General features: G+C 39.0%; 1 long non-coding RNA gene across 2 annotated transcripts; it reads left to right on the forward strand.

Moving 5' to 3' along the window:
- The first annotated feature begins 21,114 nt into the window (after positions 1 to 21,114).
- LOC141283008 (uncharacterized) lies at positions 21,115 to 24,451 on the forward strand. Of its 2 annotated transcripts, XR_012337963.1 has the most exons (5): positions 21,115 to 21,377; positions 21,444 to 21,491; positions 21,730 to 21,811; positions 21,959 to 22,076; positions 24,265 to 24,451. It is a non-coding gene; the product is annotated as an uncharacterized lncRNA (long non-coding RNA). The 2 variants fall into 2 exon arrangements; XR_012337964.1 differs by lacking the exon at positions 21,444 to 21,491 and having other exon boundaries at positions 21,117 to 21,377; positions 24,265 to 24,449.
- The last annotated feature ends 1,048 nt before the right edge of the window (positions 24,452 to 25,499 follow it).

The following is a 25,499-nucleotide window of genomic DNA, read 5'->3' on the forward strand; positions in this document are numbered from 1 at the left end:
ATTGTAACTCAATAAATAAACAATAGAAGCAATTATAGCAAACACAAGAACAGTAATACATAAATGCGCTGGAAATAGTCTCATCAAGTCTAACATAGTATACATAGCCATGGGTTATTTTTTTTGTAAGAATGTATAGATAGAGATCAAGGAAAAAAGGAAAAGAAAAGGATAGGAAATGGGTTTTTAGCCAATTTTTAAAGACAGCTACAGAGTCAGAAGATCGAGTTGCGACCAGTAAATCATTCCACAGTTGTGGATCAGCTCCAGAGAAGGTACGCGCTAGTGTTTTTTTACCTTTTTGTAGAGAATGAATCTACAAGAGCGGGCGATGCTGGAAACATGGGCTGTGAAGCTAAGGTGATCATCAATGACCACTCCCAGGTTTCTGGCTGTCCTGGATGGCGTGATGGTCGAGGAACATAGCTGAATGGAAAGGTTGTGATGAATCTTTGGTTCAGATGATATGACAAGCAGTTGTGTTTGCAAGGTTAAGCTGGACATGGTGATCCTTCATGCAGAGTGAGATGTCCCTCAGGCATGCTGATATGCGGGCAGAAACCGTGTGGTCATCAGGGTGGAATGACAAGTGAAGTTGAGTGTCATCCGCAAAGCAGTGGTAGGAAAAGCCATGTTTTTGAATGACAGAACCCAGGGATGTCATATATATTGAAAAGAGCAGTGGCCCAAGCACGGAGCCTTGAGGCACCCCGGTATCGAGACGTTCGGAGACGTCGCCTCTCTGAATTACCTACCTTTAAGGTTAGACTTGAACCATAGATGCGCTTTGTCAGAGACACCCATAGTCATGAGGGCCAATAGGAGGCTGCTACTGTAAGGCTGCCACTAAGAAGCCCTGGCGGTCAAGCGAGTCATCCTATAGTTGGTAGTTTCCCGTGTTGTACATTGAGGATGCAGCCTCCTTCTCAGTGAGAGTTCTGATATGGGACTACTGTATTTTTAGAAGGGATTACCATGGCACTATTTAAACCTATTAATTTGTACACACAAACATCTGTCGCCAATTACCATTTTTTTGGCCATCACCTCTCTGAGGAGGGTAGGTGACCTAAGCATTATCTACTGCTCTTCGGGACAGGGATAAATAAATGTAAGACTCTTTAAGACTCTTAAACTACAAACTCAAAACAACTTACACTGACATATCGTAAAATACATCAGTGCCTTGTTTTGTCTCAAAATGCACATCGGTTATGTTTTTAGTCAAGCATGTTTGTTAAAGCTAGTTATCCCTGTCCGGAAAACCAGCCCTTCATGTCGGAGTTCACTCCAGGCAGAATTAAAGTCAATCTACACCCAAGACTGGGTTATAAACCTAACCCATATAGCCAGGACCTTAATTCTTCAGGCCTTTTTCTCCTCTTCCTCACGAGTTGGCAGATCAACAAGATTATCTTATTATCGACAATGGGGCAGCTTCCTGGACAGGGCTTATCCTAGTCCCAGACTAAAATACATGTTTGAGCTGCCCTAATTTTAAAAAACATTGTACTGACATTTCTTAACATATATCAATACCAAGATGCACACTATTGTTTATTGTATGGATTGTTTGTAAAAACTACCTAAATGTCCTAATATATCTATGACCTAGTCCTGGATCAACTTGTCCGGGAAACTTCTCCTAAATGATCGACTTTTGGTTTGTTTTGGAGCCTTTAACAAGGGTCAACCTGTCATGACTGGGTACAGGAATCAGGACGCAAGTGCAGGGTTCACCATGAAATAAATAACGTTTAATAAAAAATGAACAGAAACAAAACACGAGGAGTAAAACCATAACACAGGAACACGCAGTACATGGAACACAGGAACAGACATGAACGTAATGACAATGACAATGATCCGGCGACAGGTGAGAAACAGACAGCAGTATAAATACACAACACTTAACAGGGAACAGGTGTGATGAATCAGTCCGTGAATGTCCAGGTGACGTAATCGGAGAGACAAACAAAACATGACACGGATCACCGTGACATGACCCCTCCCTCTAAGAGTGGCTACCAGACACTCACCTAAACAAAACAAACACAAAAGTCTGGTAGCGAGAGTCCAAGGGAGGGGTGGAGGGCTTGGGGACCCTGGCGAAGCCGGCAGCCGCCGGGATGAGACCAACAGGAACGGTAGGCCGGACTGCGCCAGGAGAACCGGAGCGATCGCTCCGAGAACCGAGGCAGACGAATTACCCCCCTCCTGGGATTCGCCGACGATCAGCTGCCCCCGGAAGTCATCTCCCATCCCCTCGCGGAAACGGAGACCCTCTCACGGTAGCCACCCCGGGGAAATGATCGGGCGTGGTCCGTTCCGGATCCCCCTGCGAGCAGGATGGTGGTTCTCCGAGGGACCGTCGACGACGACTCAACCGTTGGGGGACCGCCTGGGCCGATCCTCCTCCCGCATGCTCGCAGGAGCGAGCGATCGCTCACGGTGGTCCCCAAGAGACATCGGGGCTGATGGGGAATGAACCCCGATGTCACTACTCCCCCTCGACGAAACTCCTGGGGGAGCCGCCCTCCGTGAACCCGCTGCGTCCAGTCTGGCCGGATCATTCTGTCATGACTGGGTACAGGAATCAGGACGCAAGTGCAGGGTTCACCATGAAATAAATAACGTTTAATAAAAAATGAACAGAAACAAAACACGAGGAGTAAAACCATAACACAGGAACACGCAGTACATGGAACACAGGAACAGACATGAACGTAATGACAATGACAATGATCCGGCGACAGGTGAGAAACAGACAGCAGTATAAATACACAACACTTAACAGGGAACAGGTGTGATGAATCAGTCCGTGAATGTCCAGGTGACGTAATCGGAGAGACAAACAAAACATGACACGGATCACCGTGACACAACCTAAACGAGACCATCAGTAAATTAATTGTGGAAGCTATTTTGCAAGTTATGAGGTGCACAGATTGCCTTCACCCCTTCAATCTGGGGCCCTCATGCAATATGTGTGTGATGCTGCAGGGTGATCCACCCCGCACCTGTTTATGAAGTACTACAGTTTGGACCTCTCATCCTTACCCTGAAACTAGATTCTTATGTCCTGATCTGTGCATAACACCTTGGACATTTCATTACCAAAGTGTCAATGACGCAGCGTTGAAGTTCCCTTGTTCTAAATTCCCTATGAGTAGGTTATGAAACTTTAATTTGAGACTTTTATTATATGCCGCTAGATGGCGTAGTTCCGCTTTGCGGTTCATTTTAGTTTCACTTTCACAGACGCTCGCTCCGCCATTTTTTTTGGGTGCTAATGTGCGTGGATTCATGTAAGTTCTCCTTAAACAATAACAATTAACATTAATACTTCATTGCAATGCTGTATTTTGAGTAATCCGTTTCTATTACTAATATAAATGTTAATTATGATGTAAAAGGCCAGTTATATATATTGTGGTTAAAACTTTTATGTTATATTACCAATTTTACTCCACACAGTGTATATATCATGTTTATTTGTATTATTTGACAACAATGTTATGTTAGCTGACTTAAATTGATATATAATTCCTCTGTGTATTTCAGGAAAACCACATTAATACCTTGTGGCCATGATTGTATGCTGCTATGAATATTAATACTCAAAGTGCTACATAAAGAGTTAACTGTTGCCTGTCTCCTGTCACACTTCTTACCGGAGCCCCGTAATGGATGGGCATTAACCTACCTAAACACCACAAAAGTCAATTACATTTGGTCCTTCGAGCCGGATGCTGCATTCATTACGGTGATCAATGGAGCGACAGAGCCACAGTTATCCTCTTGATTCCACACACCCTGTCCGTAGACAGGACAGAGTACGTCAGCTGCCTGCTCATCTGCAAGACTATGATGTAGCATTACCCAAATCGCTGATGCCAGTCCCTGGACTTTATGATAGTCCATACGCACAATCAAGGATAGATCATACAGGAGCACAGCTGATTCTCAGTGGACAGGCCGAGCCAGTCTCGACTGTTGAACAGCCTTCTGGTAATGAGCAACACATGCAGTATGGACCAAGCCATATGAGTAGTATTAACGTTGAACTTAGTGACCTTGTGAGGCAGCTAGATGTTGGGAGCTCTATTAGTCAGCTTGCTACACCAGCAGCACGAAACATGACTCACAGTCATTCTGAACATAATTCTCATAGCAGCGGCACAGTATCGCCTGTATTGCCCAGTCTCGAACAGGCTGAGGTTACTTTGCTACCTCCGGTTAGACCAAAGGCTACCGCTGTCCCTTCGATCGCACCTTGGCGTTTGGGACATCCACTGCCTGTTTTCGCTGGCACAGGAAATCTTCCCCAGCAGTCAACTCCATGGCATATGACACAGACCAGACCCAGTTTGGCACCTGATATGGCTATATCACATCCTGATATCACTGCTTTACATACAGCAGCATATCAGCAAACTTCATACAGTGCAGCAGACATTCACTCCTCATGTCAAATCATTTCATCACTACCACAGACAGTCACGTCAGTGAAGCTGCCAATAGTTACTGCACACACAACCTTTGTGCCACCTGTCTATCAGCTACAGGCGAATCGACCAAGTCAATCGCAACAGCAGTCTTTCACAAGGTCAGATCCTTATCGGATAACGTCATCTGTGACAGGATATCATTCTACCTTACTATCTTCTCAGACTCCACTCCAGCCACATTACTCTACTCCAGTTTCGACTTACCAACCAATGCCTGTGTCCCCTCCACTCCAGCCACATTACCCTACCCCGGTTTTGACCTACCAACCAATGCCTGCGTCCCCTCCTCTTCAGCCTTCGTACCCTGCTTCATTTTACCAGCCAACGCCTGTGGGCCCTCCACTCCAGCCAGTTCCAATTCCAGCTTTGCCTAAGCTTGTGAATGACAGTGAGCGTGAGTTTACAGACCTAAAGATGGCTTTGGACAATCTCCTCAATCCCCGTACTGAGCTTACTGAACATTATAAATATAGGGTGTTAATGGAACAATTGGTTCTGGAGGAGGCAAAGCTAATTGCACAAGCATGCCGGCATCATTCAGCACCTTATACAGCAGCGATGACCAGTTTACAACGCCAATACGGCCAACCTCACCAATTGGCACAAAGTGAAATAGCGGCCCTCCTAAATTCACCTGACGTTAAAGTAGGAGATGCAAAGGCTTTCCAGAGTTTCGCTCTTAATGTTGACTTGTTGGTGGGCATGTTGATGTCCCTTGAAGGACCACAGGGGCGAGAGCTTACCTGTACAGGACACGTTGATAGGTTACTCAGTAAGTTACCGAAGTACTACAGAGATAGCTTTATTGAACACCTCCAGTTACGGGGCCGACTGAGTTCTGTTAGCCTAAACCCATATAATTTGCATGACCTTGCAGACTGGCTGAAAGTAAAGGCAGAGGCCCAGCGTTTATCCTCAAAAATGGTGCAGCGCTATCAAACTGAGAAGGTTCAAGCAAGTAGAGAACGTCAGCCTAAACTAAAGCCCCCAGCTTGGCCCATCGCTGTCTATCATGGAAGTAATCAGCCCAAAGAGGTAAGCACCGTACATTTGGTTGCTACGGAAACTGCAGGTGCTCAACAATCAGCTAATAGGTTCAAGCGCCTATGTCTGTATTGTAAAAGTCAGGAACACTACTTGTCACAGTGCAATGAAATCACTAAACACTCGCCTGCACAGATTCTGAAGTGGATTAAGGATGGCAAGAGATGCTGGAAATGTGGACGTACAAGTCATAAATGTGAAGAATGTACACTAAAGAAGCCTTGTTCAGAATGTGGCGAGGTTCATCTTGGGGTCCTACATCGTATCGCACTGGAAGTTTCCCGCACTGTGCTGCTTACGACATCTCAAGATCGTGCCTATCTGTCGACTCCAAGCTCTACAGGACGGGTTTACTTAAAGGTGGTTCCAGTGCTGCTGTGGAAAGGCAAGAGCTCCATACCGACATATGCCATTCTGGATGATGGCGCCCAGAGGAGCATTATCCTTTCAGAAGCAGTCCAGTGGCTAGGTCTTGAGGGTGAAAATGAAACTATGACCCTACGCACCATTCGGCATGATATCAGTGTGTTACAAGGGCGGTCCGTTGATTTACTGCTTTCCACCCAGTCAAACCCAAATGAAAAATATACCCTTACGGGTGTGTTTTCGGCTCCTCTCCTTACATTGTCTGAACAAACATACCCGACTAGGAGACTTCAGCAATGTTATTATCATCTCAGAGAGATCCCTCTTCCATCCTTCGATAAGGTCCAGCCTCTTCTGTTAATCGGGTCCGACTACCCAAACTTGATCACAGCCAAAGAGCCTATCAGAATAGGACCAGCTGGTGGCCCAGCAGCTGTAAATACGCAACTTGGTTGGGTTCTCCAGGGACCAGATGGACTCCTTTCACATCAGGTACCTACACAGCAATGTTTATTTACTTCCCTCTCACCAATACCAGATCCGGTTTACCAACATGTCGAACGACTGTGGCAGCTAGATGTACTACCATATCGCAGTGAGAAGCTAGTAACACGGTCAAAGCAGGATCAAAGGGCTATAAACATGCTGGAGACAAAGACACAGCGAGTGGAAGTTAATGGCGTTGAGCGCTACGCTACCCCACTTCTTCGTGTCCAGGATGCTACCCCCTTGAGAGGAACCAAGGAATCAGTTCTTTCCAGCCTCAGGAACTCTGAAAGGCGCCTGAGTAAAGACCCAGAAAGAGCTAAAGTTTACGAAGCCGAAATACAGAAACTCCTAGATGCAGGCTATGTTGTCAAAATACCAACGGAGCATCTGTGGACAGATAAGGAGTCGTGGTTCATACCATCATCTTGTCCATCACAACGGCAAGGACCGGCTGGTTTTTAACTGCTCCTTCGTGCATCAAGGAATTTCACTTAATCAGCAACTACTTCCTGGGCCCAGCCTCGGTGCCTCTTTACTAGGAGTTCTCCTGCGGTTTCGGCAGTATCCTGTTGCCATTAGTGGTGATATCCGTGCGATGTTTCACCAAGTGAGACTTCTGCCGGAGGACAGATCCCTGCTGAGGTTCATTTGGAGGAACATGCGGAGGGAGAATCAGCCTGACATCCATGAATGGCAAGTCTTGCCTTTTGGAATGACCTGCAGTCCTTGCTGTGCCTCCTTTGCTTTGCGTAAACATGTTCAAGAACAACAGCCTGGCAATGAAGAGGTGTTACAGTCTATAGAGCAGAGTTTCTACGTAGACAACTGTCTACAAAGCTTTTCGACCCCTGAAGAGGCTAAGGAACTAATTGACAAGATGAGACCACTCTTAGCCTCTGGGGGTTTTGAGATAAGGCAATGGGCTTCTAATGTTCCATCAGTAGTCCAGCACTTACCAGCAGGAGCACGTTCTGAGAGCATTGAACTGTGGCTTCAGCAGTATACCCCGGATCCTCTAGAACATGCTCTCGGTTTAATGTGGCATTGTCTCAAAGATCATTTAGGGTATAAGCATCGGGCAATAGGAGAGCATCCCCCAACAATGAGACACCTTTACAAAGTTCTAGCATCGCAATATGACCCCGTAGGGTTTATTGTTCCCTTCACTACCAGGGCCAAGGTGCTTATCCAGAAATTCTAGACCAAACCACGGAATTGGGATGATCCGAACTTACCTGCAAATTTGCTGGAGCAGTGGAACCTCTGGGAAAGAGAATTACCCAACCTTAGCAAAATCAAGTTGCCTAGATGTTATCTTCCCCCCAACTTTGCAGTGGAAACATCAAGATTTAGCCTGCATGTTTTCGGGGATGCATCAGAAGTGGCCTACGGATCCGTTGCGTATCTGCTTATTGAGCAGAATGGAGAAGTCCATACCTCCTTTGTCATGGCTCGCTCCAGGGTTGCCCCCAAACGACAGCTATCAATACCACGGCTTGAGTTGTGTGCAGCGCTGACCAGTGCTCAATTAGCCAGATTTCTCCAACAGGAACTGAGCATTGTTGTGGAAAATGTGACATTATGGACTGACTCCACCACCGTCCTTACCTGGATAAACTCTGAATCTTGCCGATATAAGGTATTTGTCGGAACAAGAATAGCCGAAATTCAAGAGCTCACTGGAGACCACACATGGAGGTATGTTGATTCCTCAAATAACCCGGCAGATGACATTACCAGGGGCCGGACACTTACTGAGATAGCAAGCCCAGGTAGGTGGAGTCAAGGTCCAGAATTTTTGAAGGAACCACCAGAGCAATGGCCAACTACACCCATGGCAGAAATCCATGATGATCCTGTGGAAGCAAAGAAAGGTATTTTCTGTGGCCTAGCAACAAATGACCAAAACTCTGGAATGCCTGATGTATCAAAATATACCTCATGGAAAGCCTTGGTTGATGCCACTTACCAGTTCCTTCACGGGGCGGCTACTCAAGATACAAATGCACAAACTCCAGACTACCGAAGTGCAGAAGCTTGCATACTGAGCCAGGCTCAAGAGGAATCTTTCTCAGAGGAGTTTAGAGCCTTAAAGACAGCAAAACCGGTGCCCGTATCCAGCCGTCTGCATACCCTTGCGCCAGAGTTTGATCACACGCTGGCACTAATCCGTGTGGGTGGTAGACTACGGAAACTGTCTGATTCCAGTGAGACTGAGATACACCCAGTGGTCTTAGACCCACACCATTCAGTGACTAAGCTCCTCATAAGGCACTTCGACGAGTGTTTACTTCATCCAGGTCCAGACAGGGTTTTCGCAGAACGACGTCGCTATTATTGGATTCTGAGAGGCAGGCAAGCAATTAAAAAACATCAAAGGGAATGTGTGGAGTGCCAGAAGTGGAGGGCGAAGCCGATAGTACCCATTATGGCTGACATACCCTCAGCTCGTCTGCGACTCAACCAACCGCCTTTTTTTTTCGACTGGAGTTGATTGCTTCGGGCCCTTTATTGTTAAGATTGGCCGGCGCTCAGAGAAGCGATGGGGAATCATCTTCAAGTGCTTGACAACCCGATGTATTCACCTTGACCTTCTTAACAGTATTGATTCAGATGCATTCTTATTGGCACTTAGGCGTTTTATCGCTCGAAGGGGAACACCATCTGAAATTCTCTCAGATCAAGGGACTAATTTCAGAGGAGCAGAAACTGAATTAAGGCAAGCCTTTAAGGAAATGGAGCCCAGGCTGCAGGAGCTGCTAGCTGGCTATCAGATCACCTTTAAGTTGAATCCTCCGGCTGCACCACATTTTGGAGGCATCTGGGAAAGGGAGATTAGATCGGTAAAGTCTGCCCTGCAAGTAGTTATAGGAAGTCAACCTGTTCCAGAGGAAGTGCTGAGTACTGTCTTAATTGAAGTAGAAGGTATTCTGAATAGCAAGCCATTAGGTTACGTTTCATCTGACGTAGCGGACTTAGACTTGGTCACTCCTAATATGCTGCTTATGGGCCGACGGAATGCCTCGCTTCCTCAAGTTATTTACACTCCAGAACCTGTAACCAAGCGCCGCTGGCGTCATACTCAAAGTATTGTTGATCACTTCTGGTTATACTACACCCGACATTACCTGCCAGACTTACAGACTCGACAGAAGTGGCAACGAGAAACACAGGATCTAACTGAGAACACAGTGGTGATGATTATGGATCCACAACTTCCTAGAGCCAGCTGGCCAGTTGGTCGGGTTGTTAAACTGATACCCAGTGCTGATGGACATATCAGGTCAGCTCAAATACAGATCGTCTATACTTAAGGCCTGTTGCCAAACTTGTAAGACTTCCACCAATTCCTGATGGAGATGAAACTAATCCCGGAGACTAGGGAATTTACTTTATTACATATTAGCTATGCTAATCTGGGGGCGACTGTTCTAAATTCCCTATGAGTAGGTTATGAAACTTTAATTTGAGACTTTTATTATATGCCGCTAGATGGCGTAGTTCCGCTTTGCGGTTCATTTTAGTTTCACTTTCACAGACGCTCGCTCCGCCATTTTCTTTGGGTGCTAATGTGCGTGGATGCATGTAAGTTCTCCTTAAACAATAACAATTAACATTAATACTTCATTGCAATGCTGTATTTTGAGTAATCCGTTTCTATTACTAATATAAATGTTAATTATGATGTAAAAGGCCAGTTATATATATTGTGGTTAAAACTTTTATGTTATATTACCAATTTTACTCCACACGATGTATATATCATGTTTATTTGTATTATTTGACAACAATGTTATGTTAGCTGACTTAAATTGATATATAATTCCTCTGTGTATTTCAGGAAAACCACATTAATACCTTGTGGCCATGATTGTATGCTGCTATGAATATTAATACTCAAAGTGCTACATAAAGAGTTAACTGTTGCCTGTCTCCTGTCACACTTCTTACCGGAGCCCCGTAATGGATGGGCATTAACCTACCTAAACACCACAAAAGTCAATTACATCCCTTGAAAGGGAACGTCTCGGGTACAATTGTAACCTCTGTTTTCTAAGATAGGGAACGAGACCCTGTGTCTCATTACCATGAATCCTTGTGCCTGTAGCGCTCGCTTCATTTTTCCAGAAGCTGTATTGCACTGTTTGCGCTTCTCTATTATGCCTTCCGGTATCTGTCACACTCGTGACGTCATCTAACATCGCCTATAACACAGATTAGTTTAATAAATTATTCAGATGCGCGGACGCTGGTCCCTTCCCAAAGTGTCATTTCATGATGCAGCATCTCGTTCCCTATCTCAGGGAACAGAGTTTACCATCGTACCGAGACGATATGTCTTGGAGAATTGGGTCTTTCTGCCAAACAGGTTATTGTAAGCCACTGTATCCTGATTTTTTTAATCTAAGCCCACATTTCCAGGAATAGACTTTGTAAATATAAAAAGAGCTTTGATTGCATGTTGTTGTTTGTTCAACTTCAAAGTCCAGACAGGTTCAATATCTTTTTAGGGCGTAATGTTTGTTCAGTAAGATATATGCATTGATGTAAACTTTCCTGGATGTCATTTATTGTTTGGAGTATGATGGTATAGATACGTTTGGCCATTGTCCTGTGCACATCTCTGACCATGCCATAATCTCCTACTGTAAACAAACCATGCAGCACAAAATAAAAATACATGTGCACAAATAATTTGTTATAGCTTACTTTAAAATATGATATGGCAGCTGACCTTAATATTATTGTCATTTGTGTTTATGCAGTACAATCAAACTATATTTGTGTTATTATAGGAATTTGGCATATTAAGAAATGACAAATAAATCATTAACATTTTGTTCCTACCTCCACTGTTATTTTATTATAAATACAGGCATTGTGAGTTTAGACTCATATAATCAGGTCATCATCTACATAAATATGGTAAGTTCCTATCATACATTAATCACAACTTAGATCTTTTTTTTACATTATTGTTCTTACATTTTGATACAATAATACAAATATCACCTAAAGTAAGTTTTATTATGTACTTCTGCCTTCAATAAATAAATCACACTTTTAAACTTATTTTGTCAAGCATCATTTCATTCAGCCTATATTATATCATCATCATATCATTATTATGTCCTTTGATTTCATCCTCATATCTATGAATATATTTACTCATTACTGTTGGATCAGCTTGTTTATTGTTGATTTTGAAGAGGTCTGTAGTTTTGGGAGTGTTTCTCTGTGCAGTCTTTTCTCCGGTCCATCCAGCATGCTCGCAGGCTGGACACAAGGGACCAGGTACACACCGCATTTTTACACACATTTTAATACGGACGCTGTTATCCAGTATACCCAGGCTATGCATTTTTGACATTTAAACCCATGATCATTTTGCTAGCACCAATTGCAAGACTGCTACCAGTTGAGATACAGAAATGGGGTCAACATTACATCTACACACATAGCCACATATTATAATTTATCATAGTGTTTTTGAATTTTTTGACAGGTGCAGTAAGATTTTGTCAGGACACAACTGATAAAACCTGGCATCCTGTTGGTTCCACTTGGAGGAACAGTAAGTGTATGGACTGTGATTGTACTGCTGAGTCAATGAGATGCTGTGATGCGTGAGTATGAACTACTTTATCAACTTTTAGCTGTTAAAGGTTTATGAGGATTTCTGGTTTCCAGAATGTTTGCATGAGGTTGTTTTTTATCATTTTTTTGGTAAAGACAAAGACTTGTGAATGTTTACTGTTCATTTTTCTTTGAACAGACTGTTGCTAATAAATTTGATATATATAAATCTACAGCAAACTACTGGCAAACAGCTGTAGAACTACAGCAATTTTTTTACAGTGTATGTAGGCTGATTTTATATAAAAAACTGATCAGTAAACTGATTTTGAATATTTTTGCATATTACATACTATACTATACACTAGTGTTACAAGTATTACATTGTTTCTTCAAATATATCATTATTATATTTAAATAATTAATTTATTATATAATTTGAACAAATATTTAATTTTGGTTTCTTAATATTTAATGGATAACAGTATAGGGTAACTCATTAAACCTGATTGTGGTTTCCGACAGTAATCTGCTGTATATCATAGATTCCTATACTGATATATGCAGTATAGATGTGCAATCATTGTACTCTTATAATGTTAAACGGGACATTTCACAAGACTTTAAGATAAAAATAAATCTTTGGTGTCCCCTGAATAGGTATGTGTAAGTTTAGCTTAAAATTAGGGATGCACCGAATCCAGGATTCGGGTTCGGCCGAATCCTAGATTTTTTTCCACCGAACCGAACCCTAGGCTTGCACTAAGCTGGTCAACGTTACGCGGCCGTTAATTACACACATCGGGTGCTGACGTGGAGATAAGCTTTTTCTTTTAGTGAGCCTTAGGGGCGGTTCACATTTCGAGAACTTGAGCCTGTCGCACCGCATCGCTTTCATTATGCATAGGCTTATGGTAATTGTCAAAATAGTTTTTCCCACTTGTCATCCTGGCATACAGCCTATCCTTTTTTTTTAAAGTTAAAATTAAATAATATGAAAAATACACTGCTGTGGACGTTGTTTACTTCATTAATGTGTTTTACCGTGTTAATGGAATAAGAATGCGAATAGGATTCGGTATTCGGTTTCGGAACCCAACAAATCTGGATTCGGTGCATCCCTACTTAAAATACCAAATAGGTAATTTATTATAACATGTTAAAATTGCCACTTTGTATGTGTGAGCAAAATGTGCAGTTTTGGGTGTGTCCTTTAAAATGCAAATAAGCTGATCTCTGTACTAAATAGCAGTGCCGTGGTTGGATAGTGTGTTATCCCCTTCTGACATCACAAAGGGAGCCAATTTTTTCATAAAAATGTCCCCTTTAAGTGATTTTGATTGTATTTTGTTTGATTTTTACAGAATGGAGAATCCTATTAATTATCCGGACAAGTGCACAGTTGAAAAAGATTACACAACATGCACAGTTCAAGTTGTTGAGAAAAAACAATGTCCTTATTCTGCCACTGGTAAATAAATGCCATCAATGAAGAATTTAAAAAAAAAAAATCCAATGATATACAAAACAATAACTTTCATTGGTTTAATTGGGACATTATCATGATAAAAAAAGAAAACAATACAGTAACCACAAGACATAAAGAATATAGAAATGTTCAAGCATAAAACATGAACTTAATAATTAACTCTGTAAAAAGACAACATTGTTAGCTGACTTTATTTACAGTGAAATAATCTCGCAGAAAAAAAAGATAAAGCACAGAAACATGTATGTTATAAATATGAATGTAGTTTCAATAGTAAATACTAACTAACACAAAACTGTGATATTCTGTGATTATAGAAAATAAAACTGAATCAATATTGCTTGTTTGTTCGTTGCTAGCCAAAGCCAGCCCATCTTAATATCTTGCCATTTCTCTGAATAAAGATCATCTTACTTATTTGTTGCACACACCTTATTGTTAGTAAATGTGATTCTGTGTCAACATTTGTGCACTATAAAAAAATGCAGAATTTTTGTCATATCAATATATATTTTATGTAACTTTAAATAAAAAAAAAATTTACTTAACTAATAAAATCAAGTTGAAATTGTTTATGTTATCTTCTCAAGCCAAAACTTAAAATAGTAGGTTGAATTGACTTGCAAAAGCATGTGCATGCTGCATTTTTACAGTGCGTGAAAACATTTGTACGAACATTATTTACCACTAGATGGCACACTAACTTTTTTACTGCCTTGAGTTCATTCATTGCTCTAAAAAGTGGATGGAAAGCTTAAAGTCAAGAGGCTCAGAGAGACAATGACATAATGTATAAAAGATTTAAAGTACGCACATCCCACCTTCTGGCAGGTGCTGAACAAGAAGAGAACTAATAAAGTGAAAAAAATTTAATGTCCACAACACTGCTATTTACTCCCATATTTTAATAAAAGCAACGTTTCGACCCTACTGGGACTTCTTCAGGCAAATGGTAGAACACATTTGATACAGAGATATATAGGCCTTACAATAAACTGACCCACCATGTGATTACAATTAGCTTGATTGGGTCTAAACAAGCCAGGTAACCACACTTATTAATTAATTGAAAAAACACTTGCATAGAAAAAACAATCAACATACACAGAAAAACAATTCCATATGTACAAGTTAACCAGTGAAAAGGATTTTTAAAGTAAAAACACATATGCATTTAACTTACTAAAATATAGTCAGGAACGGGCATTTACCTACAGAAAAAAGCAGTGCATACTCACATATACATCATGTATATATATCTATACGTATAAAACCACAATCATATACATAAGCTACAGGCTTTATGTCAAACTCTTCATTAAGACCATAAGGAGACATTGTATTTAAATAGTAAATCCAAAAAGTTTTCCGTTGGAGACCCGCTCAACCCCGATGTATCTAAGGGCGCTGACATTATGCCCAGCTAATTTAAAATGAGCGGCAACAGGACTGCGTTCATCTCCTTTTCTGATGGTGCTTCTGTGCTCACTGATTCTAGTTCGTAGCGTTCTCATTGTTTTACCAACATAATATGTTGGTAAAACAATGAAAGCGCAATGATAAGCCACATGGGCAACTAATTAAATAAATAACATGTGTAGTGCCACGAATAGATAATGCCTTACCAGTGTGTGAATGATTAAAAGTTTTACACTTATGCGTGTACGAGCACTGGGCACAACTGCCACATCTATAATTACCATCCGGCATGCTAAGAAAAGGTGTAGTAAGTTGTGGACATCATTCTTAACAAGATGGTCTTTTAAGAAGCATGCTTAAAAATAAGCTTGGGTTTTTCTGGAAAGAATCAATAATGTAAAGGGAATATTTTATGTTTGACCATCAGACACCGAAGGGCAGAGCAGCTGCATTGAGATTGCGGAAAATTTCAGAAGGACTTGTCGAGATGAGGCTGCCCTCGTCGGTGTATACGCCGCTGACCGCCCCCTGATTCACTGGAACTCATCCAAAAGGAAATTTTAATACAGGCGTTATCTTTACTAACTAACCACATATTTGAATTTTTTAATCTATATTCTCGACTGAACAGCTCTTAAAGCTACATTTAATGACAAAGAAAGAGTAATATTTCAAATATTGTGCAAGCTGTATTGCCGTTGACGCAAAATGCATTCTGGGAAACTTGGCTGTCAGAAGTCCGCAGAAGTCACCTCCTGATGCATCCTCGATAAAATGGGCAGATCAAGAACACATCTAGGGATGTTATGTGAACTTGGCTTGATGCAAACTTGGATTTGGAACAGTACTTGGGCCCACAACTCCACAAGAACACAAGAAACGGCCTCTTGGCCAGATGGTAAATGGCTGCTGAACTGGATGACGATGGAAAAGGAGGAGGGAGAGGGAGGCCGGGCGGGAACGGCGATAAAAATTGGACGGAACCAAATGCTTTGACTTCCCGGGCTCTGTGCCCGCTGTGGCCTCGAGGTCCGCGGTAGAAGGTGATTCTCTGGTCTCTGGAAGTGGAGTAATGGTGCCCAAAACGAATAGACCAGTGGTTCCCAACCTTTTTAGCCCTAAGTACCCCTACAGCCCTATCAGTAAGGCTCAAGTACCCCTTCATCGAAACTAAACCAAAGTTGTGTTTTACAGACAAATAATTAGTCATATTAATTAATTTTAAACATTAAAGTAAAAAGCACTGACTGATTAGGCATGTTTATTTGTCTTCAGGGTTTTAAACCAGGGATAAAGCTTAGGTTAGAGCTCACTCTGACATTATTATGAATTGTCATGCAGTCATGCGGAAAGATTAATGAATGCAGACATTTAATATACATTGATATGCAAATAAGCAAACCTTTTATTACCAAAACTTGTCACACTATCAAAACATTAAAGGGGTTATAGCGTGAAAATCTGACTTTTTCCATGTTCAAGGGCTACAAACTGCTTCTATCAACCTAGAATACGGGAAAAAGAACAACTTTGATTTGGTAAACCATTCTCTGCAAGCATGTGAAACAAATATTCAGGTTATTTAGATTTCGCCTGTTTTGTGACGTAGGTACCAAGCCAATTACAATAATACCGCCCCTTAATCTGCACTACCCAACCACGACAACCACGTTGCTCAGACCTACAAAATGGCAATTTTAACATGCTATAATTAATTATCTGTGGGGTGTTTTGAGATAAAACTTCACATACAGACTCTGGGAACGCCAAAGACTTATTTTACTTTTTTTTTTATTCATCATATGACCCCTTACAGGCAGACAGGCACAGACAGGTATTATTAAAGATGAGCTTGTTGGACCTTTTTGGGTTGAAAATGGATAGAAAAAACAACTCTCAGACCTACTGTCAATTTTTAGAAGACACTTTCTTCAAGCAGTGGTACAGGAAAAAGTTTGCATCTTTTTTATGCAAGACAACGCTTCAGCACATGCATCAAAGTACTCCACTGCATGGCTGGCCAGTAAAGGCCTTAGAGATGAAAAACTAATGACATGGCCCCCTTCTTCACCTGACTTAAACCCTATTGAGACCTTTTGATCCCTTCTTAAGCAGGACATTTACAGTGAAGGTAAACCGTACACCTCTCTGAACAGTGTCTGGGAGGCTGTGGTTGCGTCTGCACAAAATGTTGGTTCAGATCAGATCAAGAAACTGACTGAATCAGTGAATGGAAGGCTTGTGACTGTTATCGAAAAGAAGGGTGGCTACCCATACGGAAATGTAATATATGTGAATATATGAAATATCCCTATATGAAATATATGGTAATATAAAGTAGAAACATATATGTACATATATGTACAACCATATATGACACCTATTCGAAAATGGAACAATTTCATATATTGACATATATGTCTATCCCATACAAATATATGTCTATGTGTGCAAAAAACATACATAGACATATATGTCATCTATATAATTATTTATATATGTGACATACATGACTTCACATATATGTCTAATATATGTTGCATACATATACTTATCATATATCATAAAATAATTAAATTTGAACCGTGGTTTTTATCTATTTTTCGCATGTTTCAGATCACAGGTAGGACGTACAACCCATTCACACAACTTAACACACAAACACAATTTATTATTTGTAATGTACCTGATGAGTCCAGTCGGGCCTCGAACCCGGGTCCTCACGTTGAAAGTCGTCCGCGCTATCCACTGATCCACCCAGCAGTTGGATGGGAGGGGCTAACAACTTAAGCTATTTGTGTGTTACTGAAGTAGGCGCTGTTTAGCTTGTATTTTACAGTGTTCGTTTTATTATTCCTCCTGTTTTTATTTTATGCAGGGGTACACAGTGCAAATTTAACCCTTGTGCATTGTTCAAATTTAATACATCCACTAAATTAAACATCTGTAAAAATGTATCAGATTATTTTTTCACTTTTTTTGCATAAATTTGTTAGTCAGTTCTGATCAAAACTACCAAATTTTTACAAAAATTCCATGATTTTAACTCTTTAATTGCCAAGTTCATAAGTGGATTTGGGGAAAATCTAAATGACAAATTTTCAATACAAAAAGTGATTGTAGACTGGATTTTTTTAACCTTTTTCGCAGTCTTGGGCATGTCAAATATAAAGTAAAAACATTGGCTTTTGATTATTGTTTTCTTCCTCATTTATTGTTAGTGGCTGTTTTTGCCCCATTGACTTCCATTATAACCACATTTTTTGATTGCAGAGCAATGACACCTTGTTATCATGCATTTTTGAATGTTGGTGGTTTTTCCTTTTGCAAAGAGGTCAAATTTGTCATTTTTACTGTTGATCACCATGTGGCACCATTAACCCTTTAGTAGACCTGTGCTGTGCAGAGCTTAATTTCTAGCTTGTACATTGAGTAATATGGGGGCGGTTTCCCGGACAGGGATTATCTTAATCCAGGACTAGGCCTTAGTTTAATTAGGAAATATAACTAGTTTTAACAAACATGCCTTACTAAAAACATTACCTGTATGCATTTTGAGGCAAAACAAAGGGCCCTGATGTATTTTAAGATATGTCAGTGCAAGTTGTTTTCAGTTTGGACAGCTCTTAAAAATGTTTTAGTCTAGGACTAGTCTATCTGTCCGGGAAACCGCCCCCATGGAGTATAACTCCATAATAAAAGTATAGTATTGTGCCAAATGCATGCAGTTTGAAACTAGGCAGGGTTATAATGTTATGACCCTAATAATTTTTAAACAATATATTTACAGACCTATATAGGCTATGTTGTTTTAGAAATCTAGACATAAAACATATTGATATCATATGGTTGGAGCATACAGTATCATGTAAAAATCCATCTTATATGGTTGTAAAATACAAACCCATATAAGAATTCATACATATACATATTTTAAATATATGTATTTAAATACATTTTAATATGAGTATTCCATATAGGTTTAAAACATATATCTTCATATATCAAGAGTATCTATATATGTGATATTAATATATGTATTTATATACATTTTAATATGAGTATTTCATATAGGTTTAAAACATATATCTTCATATATCAAGAGTATCTATATATGTGATATTAATATATGTATTTATATACATTTTAATATGAGTATTTCATATAGGTTTAAAAAATATATCTCATATATCAAGATTATTTATATATGTGATATTCATATATGTATTTATATACATTTTAATATGAGTATTTCATATAGGTTTAAAACATATATCTTCATATATCAAGAGTATCTATATATGTGATATTAATATATGTATTTATATACATTTTAATATGAGTATTTCATATATGTTTTAAACCTATATATTCATATATCCAGAGGATCTATATATGTGATATTAATATATTGCATATATATGTAACATATATGCCAAGATCGGTTTTGATATAGGGACATATATGTCATATATTACATTTCCGTATGGGTATATTGGTCACTGAGTCTATATTTTTTAATTTTTTATTGTTTTATTATTTTCTTTTTGTAAATTTAGAGTTTGTTTATTATTCTCACTTTAACAGGTGAAAAAAAACAAGTGAGATGGTAAAATCTTTGTTTTTCATTTAGTTGCCTAATAATTCTGCACACTAATAGTTGCCTAATAATGATGTACATAGAAATATTCTCTTAAGAAAGCCAAAATTTCACTTTTACTACTTAAATGTTCAGGTTTGAGGGTTTGTTAACATTTTGAATTGACCAAGAGCACTGTAGTTGTACAATAACAAAAGTAATCCTCAAAAATACAACTTGCCTAATAATTCTGCACTCCCTGTAATAGCCTAATATTAATGATACGATTAAAGTTCCATTACATTTAAACTAGTCATTTTTACAATGCTTTCCTCACAAAATCAATCTTTTAGGTCAGGAGTGGGGAACCCTGGGTCCTGGAGGGCCACTGTCCTGCAGAGTTTAGTTCCAACCCTAACCAAACACACCTGAATTTCAATTCCAAGTAATCCTGAAGATTTTTCAGGTGTGTTTAATTAGGGTTGGAACTAAACTCTGCAGGACAGTGGCCCTCCAGGACCAGGGTTCCCCACCCCTGTTTTAGGTCAATGACTGGACAAACAAGAGACATTTTTTTGTAAAAGACTCTTAGTTTCTGCTAGTTTGGAGGTAGAGCATCGCAAATGGGGTGTTACATAGTTAAACACCATGAAGCTGAAGCAATTTCCATTTCAACATTTTATTAATGCCAGTACAGATTTCATGTGACACAGCTGTGGTTATGGCTTTGCTGTAGTGATGGTCGTTTTCGAAGCACTGCTTCATGAGGCTTCGAAACATTTACGAATCTTTTGTTTCGAATCAGTGGTTCGGAGCGAGTTTCAAACGTTTCGAAAATCCGATGGTTCACCACTAGGGGAAGTTGATCACATGACCAGTGTCTAATATGTTTCGGTGAACTCGGGTCAGTTTTATTATGCAAGTTCATAAAACATTTATTCTTCTGACTAATAACACTGCCATTTTGTCTATTTATTGTTTATAGACAGATTTAATCACAAAAATGTGCATAATTAAAAGGGTAGTTAGTTTTAATGATTTGTTTGCCCTAAATAAAACTAAAAACACATTATACACTTTTAACTATGTTTTAAGTTAAATAATTTTTTTAACATAGTTAAAAAAAATCTTGCTATTATTTTGTAAAAAAAAAAAGGTTAAAATGTTTGGTCATATCTGCTTTACACTATTTTGACCAGCAGGGGTCGCCAGCGTGTGTGGTGTTTCGAAATGCTTCGAAAAACTGAATCAATTTTCGACGCAAATGGTTCAATTGATTCGAAGCTTCGAAAAGCTTCGTTTCTCCCATCACTACTTGCTGTGGCTGTGATATGCTGTGTTTGTATAACTTAAATGCAAACAATAATAAACAATTAGATAATAAACAGAGTATGCAATATATTCCAAACAATCAGGTAGAGAGAACAAAACTTACATTTCACACAGCTAAAGCACCATAGAGAAATGCATCAGGAACAAAGGGAGAGTGTGAACTGCTGCACTACCAAACACAATTGAGGATTGCACTAATTGAGTTCAGCTGTTCTTAGTGGGAGGAGCTTCCAATGACCTAAAAGATCTCATTGGAATTTTCTACATTTTTATAAAAAGTAAGTGAGATCAAAGCTAAATCTTTTCGCATACCCCCGGTTGGGAATCACACTAGACGCAGACACGCTAACATCATATAAACTTTGTTGGTCTGGTATTTTGTGAAGCACGGGATGAAGACACTGACGACGAAATACAAAAGTACACATAACTTTAATGAAACTCAGAAATATTAAACAAACATGCTCACAATAGACAATAACAGACCAATACTGCAACTCAGGAGGGGGGATTAATACACAAGACTACAGGTGGAAACAATCAAGGAAATGGGATGGTGATAACAACACAGGTGAGAACACTTTACACAATAAAAACTCACATCATGACTCTTACACTCTGTTCATTATAAATACAGGCATTGTGAGTTTAGACTCATAGGCAGGCCATCATCTACATAAATATGGTAAGTTATTATCATGCATTAATCAAAACAATTTTTTTACAATGTTGTTTTTACATTTTCAATTTGCAGAAATTCACATTTAAAAAACATTAATACAAATTTCACTCTTACAGTAAGTTTTAACTTGTCAAGCATCATTTCATTCAGCTTATACCATTATTAGTCCTTTTGATTTCATGAATCTATTCATGGACTAATGTTGGATCAGTTTGTTTATTGTGTTTGTTGATTTTTAAAGAGGTCTGTAGTTTTGGGAGTGTTTCTGTGTGCGGCAATTTCTCTTGTCCATCCTCAATGCTCACGGGATTCACACAAAGCAGGTACACACACGGCATTTTTATTCACATTTAATGCATTTTTATGATAATTTTTTAGCACACATTGCTAGATCGCTACAGAAATGTGGTCAACATTACGTTCACATACATGGCCACATTAGGATTTATGCATTTTTGAATTTATGACAGGTGTAAAATTTTGTCAGGACACAACCGATAAAACCTGGCATCCTGTTGGTTCCACTTGGAGGAACAGTAAGTGTATGGACTGTGATTGTACTGCTGAGTCAATGAATTGCTGTTCTGCGTAAGTATGAACTACTTTATCAACTTTTAGCTAAAATTACTCTCACGGAAAAACGTTGCATTATTCTTGTTTTAACAATGTCTGTAATGCAACGCCGTTTTTAAATCGTAAAGGGTGGTTTCCCGGACCAAGATTAGCAAAGCCAGGAAATACAATTAATTGTATTTAACAATTAATTGTATTATTAATTTAAATATTTGCCATCAGTAAATATTTAATATATCATGGTTATTTATCACAGAATGACTTTTACATTATGTAGGATGGTGTTTTTTTTTTTTAAATATAGAAACCGTAATTCGAAATTTTTACTATAGTGTTAAAAGTATTAAATTGTTTGATGCTCTACCCTTGATTCTACAAATATATCATGAATATATTTAAATAATGAATTTATACACAAGTACTGTCCTTAATATTTCATGGATACTGTAGAGTATTGGGTAACCTGATTGTGGTTTCTGACAATAATCTGCTGTACAGGCACGTGCACACATAGACATCAAAGGGGGCTTGAGCACCTGCCCTTTTTATTCCTGGAGAGAAAGTGCCCTTTTTTTCTGGGGTGCTTTTAAAAAAATACTAATAATATGATCTTTATTCGTATAACAACTGATGTCTGTCTGTTTCTTGTGTTTTTTACTTGTTGCTTATTTAATTTAACATGAGATTTAAACTCTTCTATAAAGAAAAATAGCGCTATTTGTGGCACACAAACGGTTAACAGATGAGTCCCGCCTCCAAAATTCACATCGCTAATATGATTGGCTTTACCTTTCCTTAGTCCCGCCTCTCTAACTTACTTCGCTTTATGATTGGTTTGTCAACACTCGTGGTGCATTATTCGCGCTTCAAGCGCCAAAGCCTAGCCCGACCGAGACGCAATCATGTGCATGATTATGCAGGCAGGCAGCTACCGGTAAGTGTGTGAGGAAGAAAGCATTCTTATATTAACAGTTTTATGCACAAAATATGGGACACGTTGTTACACATAACGATTCAGGGACATTGTTTTCCATGGCAATCCCATATTAACCTGAAGAGTTGCAAACTTGTAACAGTGTAGTGTATGTAGTTTAAACAGACTGCTCATAAAATAATAAAGCACAAACAATAATATAATTGCTAACTACAGTAGTAAGCTTTTTTGTTTGCGTTTTTTGTAATGGCTGTTAAATAAGTATAATGTGTTATACTGGAGTGCTGGAGTAGATTGGGAAGAAATCTGATGGTTCAGTATTTTACTTGCCCAGTCTGAATTTTCACTGACATCACAAAAAAGTAAAATATAAAATACAAATAAAATAGGCCTAATCTATATTTGATGTTTCTGACATGTGTAATCCTAATAAATATGAAACCTAAGATTAAAGGTGCCATAGGATGTGTTGTCATAATATGTTAAATTGTTCTTTGACCATTACATAGAATGTATGTTGCTTTATTAAGTGCAAAAATTATCCAGAAACGTTTTTACATGTCTATTTACAACCCTAGAATTTGACATTTTAATTAAATGGTCTATTTTTGCCCTATTTGAAAGGTTCATGAATAATAATGTTGAGCTCTGCTCTGATTGCTCTGATCTGAGGCTCATGCCAGAAACTCACATTAGTAATCAGACCTTATATTTTGAGCCCTTATCAGACAAAAATACATTTTGAGTAACAACTAATCAGCTAAACGCTAGCATATGATATAGCATTTATTGGCATGTAGCGCTAACTCAGCAATCACAACTATGTTTTTAGCATTTTAACAAATTTGTAATTAATGTTATTGTAATGTAATTTAATGTTTTCAAAACATGCACATTGTGTAATGGCTTCCTTTGCTGCTCTATAAACCTAGACTACTAAGGAGACCATGGTGTCTGTGTGAACTGATTATTTTGTAGACATCTTTTGAAAATTAAACAATTGGGTGAGTTTGAGGAAGATAAAATTAATTAACCTTTTTAATATATATATATTTTTTTAAAGGAAGTCAGAATTGCATTAATATATATACTTTTTGTTTAAAAAAAAAATAAAAAAGAAGAGAAGTGCCCTTTATTTCACTTGAGCCCCTGCCCCTCAAAATGTCTGTGCACGTCCCTGCTGCTGTATAATATAGATTCCTTTACTTGTATATGTATGCAGTAATTGTTCTCTAATGTATATTAAGTGATTTTGGTTGTATTTTGCAGAATGCCGAATCCTGTGAATTATCCGGACAAGTGCACAGTGGAAAAAGATTACACGACATGCACAGTTCAAGTTGTTGAGAAAAAACAATGTCCTTATTCTGCCACACTTAAATAAATGCCAGCAATGAAGAAATAATAAAACTATTGATGTATCCACTGATTTATGAAACAATAACTTTCACTGGTTTCATTTGGACATTACAAGACATAAAGAATATATAGAAATGTTAAAGCATAAAATATCACTGCATGAAAAGAGCTGTCCAGTATACGGACAAATACGGGATGGGAAATCCCTGCTATAGGTTTGCCAGATTTGTGGCAGAGTGCTTGGAAAGGTAATGCACAGAATTAAACTCGTGAAACATCCAGAAACCCTTTGTATGTAGATGTGTATATAGGAACTGGTGGAAGTTTGTGAGGAGGGGTAGGTGTGAGGTGAGTACACAGTGATGGGCGATACCAGTTATTTTCTTGTCGATCCGACTACAAAGTACGAGTATCACTAACCCAACCGAAACTAAACTGTGGGGTACTATGCAACGGAAAAGTGCCAATATTGTGGTACATAAAAACGGTATGTGTTTGCTAAATATTTATTATTAATATCATTTAATTTGTCTATTTAGCATCATTCAAAATAACTGTAATTCAAATGGACACAATTAACATTTTATTGTGTGAAATATGTCTCTGACTCTACATGTTTGGAATGCAAATGTTGCAAAGAAGCCATTCAAATGAGATTTGGATATTTTGTTTCAAAAACATCATGTAACACATTTTTTGCTAGCTATAGGATGTTGATAAATTCGGTACTATATTCATAAGTCAGTGAAATGTAAAGCTGCTTGTTTTGTTAAACAGTTTTGACGTGTGTGCAGCAGGCACTTATTTTGACAAAACACGTGATGCACATGGTTCACATGACGCAACAAACACACATTTTGAAAAACACACAAACCCAATTCAAACAGACCTTTGGTCCCAGAAAATACCCGTAAAATTGCCAGACAAGCGGCTGTGTGAATGCAAACACGTCCCTTCTGAGATCTTGCCGGAAAGAGGACCTAGTCAGATACACGGAAAATCCTCTGTGTGAACAAGAAGCCGAAACAATGCCGTAATGGGCATGTCATAGAGAGGAAGCGAGCATCATCACAACAAAAGTTATGGGTCAGCTCCTTAAAATGAGAGATTTACATATCAAACTATATTGAAGCAGTTATCAGGAA

Source organism: Paramisgurnus dabryanus, chromosome 11 (assembly GCF_030506205.2).
Source record: "Paramisgurnus dabryanus chromosome 11, PD_genome_1.1, whole genome shotgun sequence".
NCBI lineage: Eukaryota > Metazoa > Chordata > Actinopteri > Cypriniformes > Cobitidae > Paramisgurnus > Paramisgurnus dabryanus.